This window comes from Homarus americanus, unplaced genomic scaffold (assembly GCF_018991925.1).
Source record: "Homarus americanus isolate GMGI-L3 unplaced genomic scaffold, GMGI_Hamer_2.0 scaffold34360, whole genome shotgun sequence".
In the NCBI taxonomy this organism is placed as follows: domain Eukaryota; kingdom Metazoa; phylum Arthropoda; class Malacostraca; order Decapoda; family Nephropidae; genus Homarus; species Homarus americanus.
In genome coordinates this window covers 2,138,461-2,148,322 of record NW_024739403.1, presented here as the reverse complement: position 1 = coordinate 2,148,322, position 9,862 = coordinate 2,138,461, and positions in this window count along the sequence as shown.

The window sequence follows — 9,862 nt, the reverse complement described above, 5'->3', positions numbered from 1 at the left end:
ACCTTAAAGACATCCTTCAAGAACCATCGTGCCCACGGGCAGCTACTGGACCTCAGGAGTGTTGTTAACATCCAAACAGCGTCTGGAGATACGTTGAGGAAGTCATGAATGCCTCAATAATTAACTTCAACTATACAAAACATACGTCTGGCAACGGTCCAGACGATATCTAAATCTCTACGTTACTCGACTTAATTGGCACAGAAGTCACTATGTTAACACATGAACACTGATATTCACAAAATTTACTAAGTTAAGCTGAATTAATAGGCGGCGTGGAACACACGTGAACATACCTGGAGATACGTTGAGGAAGTCACGAATGCGTTTCTCTCGTGTAGAGGTATATACGTGCACCCGCCGGGCAGCTTGGGCCTCCATATTCATACCAGAAAGGTCTATCTTACCAACAACATACCTTGTCTAACATTTTGGATCACCGTATACTTTTCTCTCCTTTTAAATAGGTGTAGATCTATACACAGTCTCTTACCCCAACAACAACAACAACAACCATGAGTTTGATATGTGATTACTGCAGGGAGACGTCGGATATGGAGGATATAGGCCTGACTAATGCACAGTTTAGGAAGTTATTAACTGCCGTAAAGCATGATGGCTGTTGCTGGTATTGCCCTGGCTGCATAGTCAAGGTGAATGAAGCGATTGCAAGCCATAAGGGAACGAGTTCTCTAGGGACGAAAATAGATGAAGCAGGAGCCCTGCTGGTTGACAAACTGGAGCAAGTTGGGAAAGAGATCCTTGCTAAGACTGAGGAAGTAGCTAATAAAATGGAGGTGATTGCTAAGTGGAGTTATGCTGACGTATTAGGAGGGCCACGGGAGGGGGCGGGGAGTAATGCAGGATCAGTACAGGTTCTACAACACCTTGGGACTTTGAAGAAGTGTGACGAAGAAATGAAAATTAACGGACCTACTGTTAGGGGAGAGGAGGAACACCAGGAACGGCTCCAGCGCAGGAACAATGTAATAGTTTTGGGAGTCCCAGAGAGCCAGGCGGAGGGAACTGTGAGTAAGGAAACACACGAAAAGGTGCTGTTTCAAAATATTTGCACAGAGGTTCTGAAGATTCCAGCAACCCCTCAGGATGTGAGGAGGCTGGGACAAAAGCAGGGGGCTAAGCCTCGCCCCCTCAGGATCACACTAGGGAGTGAGGAGGAGAAATGGTAGGTTATTCGGCAGGCAAAAAACTTAGCAAGGAGCGAGGCATTTCGGGATGTATTCATTCACCCAGACCGCACGGTAATGCAGAGGGAACAGCACAAGAAGCTCCTGCAGGACTTGAAGCAGAAGAGGGAGGAGTCGAGGAGGAACGGGGACAGGTGTACATGGGTTATACTCAGGGGGAGGGTAGTGGAAACAAGTGTGCCGACACAGGGCCAGGGGGCAGCAGTGCACCCTCCACCCACTCAACCCCCCACCCGGGAGGCGGCACCAGCTCAGCCTACCGGACAGGAGGGGGCGAGCGCCGTGTAAACAATGACATTTCTAACCACACCCTGCAAAATACAGTGTACTTAGCAAATGCTGCAGCTTCTGAGAATGTGGGGGGAGCGGGTTTATTACTAAGAGCAGAGACGTTACCGAGAACAAATTCTGGCTTGAATGTCATGTACACTAATACTGACACGTTCCTTGATAAGAGAGAGGAGTTTGAAACACTACTAAGAGTACACCAACCAGATATTGTAGGTGTTGTAGAACTGTTGTACAAGAACAGGAGAATCGACCCAGAGGAATGTGAGTTCAGTATTGCTGGATATGACTTATTTACGAACCTATCTCAAGAAACTTGCAAGAGGGGTGTGGTTATCTACGCTAGGCAAGAAATTAGAGCCAGCCAGGCGAGGGTACAGGGAGAGGATGTTTTTGAAGAGTCCAAGTGGTGTAAAATTAAATTAAAGGGAGGGGACTTACTTATCGTCGGGTGTATCTACAGATCCCCAAACTGTGGCCCACTAAATCAAAGGAACTTAAGAACCTTAATAAACAACGCGGCGATGCTCAACCCTAGCCACCTCCTTATCATGGGGGACTTTAACTATGGCGACATCGACTGGAGAAACGAGACCACCCCGAATGACTTGAATAACCCTGCTACTCTTTTCGTAGAAACTCTGAGAGATAATTTTCTGTTCCAACATGTTAGAGGCCCGACACATTACAGAGGGGAGCAAACACCCAAGCCACTTGACCTCATCATAACAAACGAGGAGGGTATGGTGGCCATGTGAGGGCGCGTGTTCCCACTGTATCTACACCACCCTCATCTTACTTACTTCTCTTAGTCTTACTCTTACTCAGTTCTGTCACCTATTCTTTTGGTAGCATGGTCGAGGGTCTAGGCACATGGGTATGGCAATTCTGGTATCAAGTCACTTGGACGGAAATAAAGGTAAAATACTGTGGGAGAAATGAATACACCTAAAGTACTCTAAAAACAAATTTATTAATAGGAAATCAAAGGGAAAAGGTATATTATTAATCATATAACTGCCAGGCTCAACTCCCTGGTTTAGTGCAGACTCAGTACTTTCTTTTATTTTATTTTCTTATTTCTTTACTCAACAGTAATTACTCAAATCTTACATTCTTACTGCACACAACATTACTGGTGTTACATTACATGGCATAGTAGGACCAGTTCCTTGGCCCTACTCACAATATATCAGTATGGCACTCATTGTAGATTACTTTACTCAACATACTCGTTAATAATTAAATCAGCAGATACCTGGGGTCCACTACTCCAACATGGATAATTATTTCCAACTAATTATCCCGAACATACATCTTGCAACACTCTCTGTTGACATATACTTCCAAGGAGTAACCCAGGTAGAGCACTGGGGCTCACGACCGTTGTTATTGTGTGGTAGCCAGACACATGGCGAGTCTGGGGTCTGGCCCAACGAAGCAGTGAAGCACATTAATCAGGCCGCATCGGTGCCATCGTTTCATATATGGTCCCTGCTGGGTATCTACTACACCCGGGGCCGTTGTTGAACGATGCAAGAATCACAATGGGATCTGGAGAAACATTGGAGCAGCGTCAGGGAGCGCTCTCCCTGGCGATGCACTGGTATAAAAACCCCTGAGCTGCCAGTGATCGCTACTCACGCAATGACGGTAATCACAAACAAACTAACTGTTACTCATTCAAAGATGACCCTCAGTTGACAAAGGTTTGGCGAATTACTTGAGTTGATATACACAGACTAATTCAAGATTGCGCTTCCCAGGAGAAAATGGAATAACAACGCATTGATGACTGTCTTCACAAAGGCGGGGCAAACTAGGAGGGAAACACAAGTGTAGCGTCTATGGGGAAAAACACATCTTCTCAGGGGTCGCTAACTCACTCATGTTTTGCTGTCGTGGAGTTTAATAAGAATCATTGGTTAAATAGATCAGCAGTCAACGTGACCATGACAGCCAAATTGGAACACCTTGCACCAGTTGGCACCAGTCACCATACAGTGTTCTCATTCAGATTTAACTGTTACCTAGTTCAAGATAAGGCCAGGCCAAGGTGCAAATATTACAAGGGAAATTACAATGGGATGAGGGAAGAGATGAGGGATATCAACTGGCCTGACTTATTAAGGTACAAGAACGCAGACACTACGCTGAATATCATAACTAGTAAAATGACCCATTTGATCGATAAATATATACCCAAGACCAAACCCAGTACTTCTAGGAATACGAGGATCCTCACATGAACCATGCGGCGGTCGACAAAATTAAGAAGAAAGCCCAGAAATTCAAGACGTGGGTTGGATCAAACGATGAGCAAGACAGGAGGATGTATGCAAGAGCCAGAAACCAAGCAAAGATAGAGTGTAGGAGGGCTGAAAAGGAGTTCCAGTGTAACGGGCCGAATTTTCTCTAGAATATAACATATCTTGGTTAACTGTTAGGTAGCGAGCTTCTAGGCACGTGAGTTAGTTATTTTCTGAGAACCAATGTGGGAAAGGATAGAGTGGTGATACTCGTAGACGTAGATTACTAATTCAATATTTATTAACAGTGATTGGATAAGATGCATCTTAGATTCACTCAGACAAAAACAGAACTGCAATTTATTTATTAAGTCATCAAACACTCCAAGAACTTATTACCTCATTAAATACCTCCAAATACTTATTACTTCAATCGACAATTGTGGTATTGTCACTCTGCCAAATGATATTCAGTACTGGGTATACACCAGATATCACTGGACCTCAGGTCTTACCTTACCAAGTAGCAAATTATCTCTTCACTTCTTGGTTATATCATTATACTCTCAGATTATCATTTCATGGTCACTACCAATGAATACATAACACACTGGACAACTCCACAATTATCGCAACATACAATACCTCCTGTTAATTCGCAAGGAACAACATGGCACTTTTAACTCTCATTCAGTGGTTCAATACTTAACCTGGGATACTATATTTCTGGTTATCCCCAAACAAGATACAATAATACTGGCCTATGTAACTGTGAGGAGGCCCAGGTAACGCTGGTCTCTACAACAAATGAGGATCGCTGTTAGGTCGGTTGTAGACCGACACACGCCCGGGGAGCTGGTGCCTGATTTGCAGGAAACGGACTTCCCAGTTTAATCCTGTCGAATTAACGGCATCGTCCAACCCGGTTACCGACCCACGTTAGCCGATGAGTATTCAGCTCAACACACTGGAGAGACGTTGAGGAAGAGTCACGAATGCGTAAATGTCTAACTTCAACTATACAAAACATACGTCTGGCAATGGTTCAGACGATATCTAAATCTCTACGTTACTCGACTTAATCAGCACAGAATTCACTATGTTAACACATGAACACTGATACCAACAAAATTGACTAAGTTAAACTGAATTAATAGGCGGCGGGGAACACACGTTAACATACCTGGAGAGACGTTGAGGAAGAGTCACGAATGCGTGATTCTCCCTCGGGTAGAGGTATATACGTGCACCGCGGGGCAACTTGGGCCTCCGTATTCATACCAGAAGGGTCGATCTTACCAACAACATAACTTCTTCCATTTTGGATCACTGTATACTTGGTTATGAACTCCGGTGTTCTTGATCAGGTAATTTCCTATGTCTATTTATATAATCTAATCAGAGGTTGAGCTTGCCAGAAAAGGTGGAATATACACGTCGATAACATTAATTCTGCAAGCTCAGGCCTGAGGCGAACAAGGAGCTATTCACGGAGAGGCGCTAGATCTTGGAGATTATACCAGTTGACAGAATAATTCAGGAGATTAATGACTTTCTTAAATAGACAACTGACACTAACTAAATTATAAACATCAGATTCTCTGATGTCGGGGCGACAAAATGATATAACTTCAGGCGCGATCAGAAACTCATGGATACCCCCACGGATGACATAAAATACGCCACTCTAGCTGGCAAACTCGACACTCACTTACTTGACACGTTCTCCTAACGATAATGACAGTTGAAGCGTTCCACCCACCTCACAATGGATCTTGAATGTTCCAATTGTAAACAGACATATCTAAGTTGACTCAAAACAAGGGTGTTCTCTCTCACACTCAAATTTATTTTATAGAGAGGTTGGTTTCAGTAAGTCAGAGAAAATGGGATAACGGAGGACTGAGGTGTCTTGAAGTGATGAGAAAACGGACTCCTTAGATGGAGGACTCAACGAAAGCCGAGTTACATGTTTTGTGGCCTATTGAGCGTAATATGAATCATTTGATTTTGGCTCTAACTGTTGTGTAAGACCGTGGTCGTTACACCAGAGGCTGGTTGCAAGCGAGGTCAAGTCAAACCCAAAGGCGTTTTACCGCTATGCAAAGTCGAAATTGAAAACGCGAGTAGGAGTATCAGACCTGAGGCTAATGGATGGTAGTTACGCAGATTCTGACCAGGATAAAGCGAGGGCATTGAACAGTTTCTTTTCTCCAGTGTTCTGAGAGGATGTAACCTTCCTGCGTTTTGAGGACAGACGGTTCGACAAAGCACTGACCCACATTGTGTTCACAGAGATATTAGAAATAAACCTTGAGCTAAAAGGTCATAAATTTGACTGACATGGTGCATCCTAGAGTGCTAAGAGTTGTGCAACAGGGTGCAGAGCCCTGAAGATCTGTTTTGTAGCAAAATGCCTGGATGAACAAATGGTCCCCAGTGAATGGAAGAGAGTGACATGTGAGTCTATCTTCAAGAAGGAGCGATCGTCCTCCACGAACAACTATAGACTAAATTGAGCCTGACCAGCATAATATATAAAGTACTTGAAATTATTATCCAGAGATGCAATGGAACATCTAATACGAAACAACCTTAGCAAAAAGATTGCCAACACGGTTTTATGCCGGGGCATCTTGCTTAACACAATTGCTCAAGGTATTTGGATGTTTGGACCCATATTCTTGGAACGAAATTTGGTAATATCGACAGTATTTACCTATAGATTTTGCCAAAACCGACAGTGTCATGATCGTGATGATGGCTAACCTATTATGAAGGATTCACATTACGCTGGAAACGTCCTACTGCAAAACCTTCTACCAGGTCCCCAGTGGAAGGCGTCCCCCCCGTTCTGTTTCCCCATATTGTTTGTAGGGAACTGAATATAATCCACGGATTTCGTAACCCAGACGCTGTATGTTGGGACCTGTTGCCATCAACCCTTTTAATCGAATTTAATTTTTGCTTTTGCGATAGCTGGTCAGAGCATTGATGAAGTGAAGATAGTAGGAATGAAGCAGTTTATAGTCAGTTTCAACGTCAGGGTGTACAGTAAGTAATTCGCCGGAATAGAAGTAGGTGGACTCCTGGCATATTTTGGTCAAAAGGGGCGCCGCGAGCATTTCTATAATGGGTGCCCGTCCCTTCATCCATACAGGTCCCTAACGCAGCCTAGGCCGTGTCTGTAGCGTGGATGTTGTATCCACTATGTCTGGGGAGATGTCCGAGGTCCAGTAGGATCAGTTCCCTTCGTGAGACCCGGCCGTCAGACACTTCAGACTACCTATAGCCCCCATAGCTGGCTCGTCTGGCCCTAACGCTCGGCCTGCGAGGTGACCCCGGATCACCAAGCCACACACCACTACCAGCCCCCATCATTGGTGGATGAGTGTCTAACTCAGTAGGGCTATTTGTGTGGTGGAATTAATCCACTGGGATCTCCAGAGTTCGTCGGAAAGTACTCCATGGTGGCTGGACCCCATGGCTGTTGCTTGAGTATCACCCCTGACGACTGAGTGTTGTAGTGGCAGTTGCCCTGGTCTTTATGGTGCTAAGTGACTATAAGAGTTGTGTGTTATTGAGTATATCCACCCAGTAGGGTTGGAAGTGTTATTGAGTATGTCCACCCAGTAGTGGTGTGAGTATGTTGAGCCTGAGGGCCTACTACTAGATTTCGTCTGTTGGTACAAATAAATGCTTTCTCCTAATTTCATATTAATGTTTAAATAAACTTTGTATTTGTATAGTGTGTCTATTATTTACCAACAGTATTTACCGGTATTTCTTCCCTATTGCTTGTTACTATCATTACATCTACCCACGAGCCTCCTCTCGTCACGCTACCAATGGTAATAAGTATGAGAGTAAAAGGAATTGTTACTGGCACACAGAGGCCCTCATAAATGGTGGCAGTAGAGGCCCTCATAACAGTGTACCCCACGAAAGGCTGAAAATCAAACTGGAAGGGTACGGAATTCGGGGAAATGTCCTAGCGTGGATAGAAGACTTTCTAGATGACCGCAAGCAGTGTGTGGTGATTAATGGCACGAAATCGTAATCTGTACCTGTAACAAGTGGGGTACCACAGGGCAGTGTATTGGGCCCGCTGTTGTTTGTTTGTTTCATAAATGACATGCCTGACGTTGTACACTCCTCCATACAAATGTTTGCCGATGACGCCAAGTTATTTCGGGAAATTAAGAACCAAGCGGACTGTGAAGAAGAGCTGCAGAAGGACCTCTGTGGGCTCCAGGAATGGTCGAAGAAATGGCTGCTGAGATTCAATGTCACGAAGTGTAAGAGGATGCACCTGGGGCGTACCAACGGTAAGGAGGCGTATCATATGTCCCAACGGGATGAAGAAACTGCACTAGTTGAGACTGTGTGTGAGACGGACCTAGGTGTGTATGTTGACAATGAGCTGAAGTTCTCGGGCCATTGTGAGAAGAAGGTAAATCAGGCAAATAAATTATTGGGTCTTATAAGAAGGTCGTTCAGATATCTAGACGGTCCGTCCCTCGTAAAGATCTTCAGGAGTGAAGTGCTTCCCCATCTGGAGTACTGTCACCCCATCTGGTCCCCGAGATATGCTAGGGACTATCAGTTGGTTGAAAATGCTCAAAGGAGGGCCACCAAACTGGTGCCTGCACTTCGGCACCTCAGCTACCCTGAGAGATTGGAGCGCCTGAACTTGCCTAGCTTATACTACAGACGGGCAAGGGGGGACCTAGTTGAGGTGTATAAGCATCTCAGGGGGCACTACTCAGTTGAATGTCCTTACTTGGAGCTGGCGGACGCTCGCCCCACAACGGGTCACAGCTCAAGATTGAAAAAGCCGCAAGTCCAGAAAACCGTGAGGGCAAACTTTTTCGGAGTGAGGGTTGTAAACTCTTGGAACAATCTACCAGAGAGTGTTGTGACGGCACCGAGTGTGAGCTCTTTCAAGACAAGACTTGACCAACACTGGAGCGGGTTCAGGTACATTCAGGAGCCGGTGCATGCCCAGTATTTGCCAACAGTGCGTGACAGAGACGTGACCGATCTCCCGGGTGGCTTGCGAGCCGATCTTTTGGTGAAGAAGATAAATGAAAAGAGACGTGACCCGATCGCCCAAGCGGCTAACAAGCCGATCAGTGGCGAAGAGGATAAAAGTAAAAGTATACTTAATTATGAACTCCGGTGTTCCTGATCAGGGTAATTATCTATGTCTATTCACATAATCTAATCAGAGGTTGAGCTTGCCAGGAAAAGGTGGAATATACACGTTGATAACATTAATTCTGCGAGCTCAGGCCTGAGGCGAACAAGGAGCTATTCACAGGGAAACGTTAGATCTTTGAGATTATACCGGTTGACAGAATAATTCAGGAGATTAATGACTTTCTTAAATAGACAACTGACACTAACTAAATTATAAACATCAGATTCTCTGATGTCGGGGCGACAAAATAACACAGCTTCAGTAGCGATCAGAAACTCATGGATATCCCCACGGACGACATAAAATACGCCACTCTAGCTGGCAAGCTCGACACTCACTTAGTTGACACGCTTTATTAACAATAAGTACAGTTGAAGCATTCAACACCACTCAGAATGGATCTTGAATGTTCCAACTGTAAACAGACATATCTAAGTTGACTCAAAACAAGGGTGTGCTCTCTCATATTCAAATTTATTTTATAGAGAGGTTGGTTGCAGTAAGTCAGAGAAAATGGGATAACGGAGGACTGAGGTGTCTTGAAGTGATGAGAAAACGGACACCTCAGATGGAGGACTCAAACGAAAGCAGAGTTACATGTTTTGTGGGCTATTGAGCGTAATATGAATCATTTGATTTTGGCGCTAATTGACGTGTATGACCGTGGTCGTTACAAGGTGACAACTTGGGGAAGTGAATGCGGTCACAAGCAGTACCGGCCACGCTGCCTCCGAAGGCTGTATGTACAGTACAGTACATAAAGGTAAGTACTCCCACGACCACTGGCATGGCAGACTCACTGCCATGCTTTTTAAAAGTCTAATACTAATCGGAAGCTTTTGCCGTTTTGAAAATTAAATAGGCCAATTGTATGTATGCATCCATTTGTGTTGGGGAATTAAGTTGAAACTAAT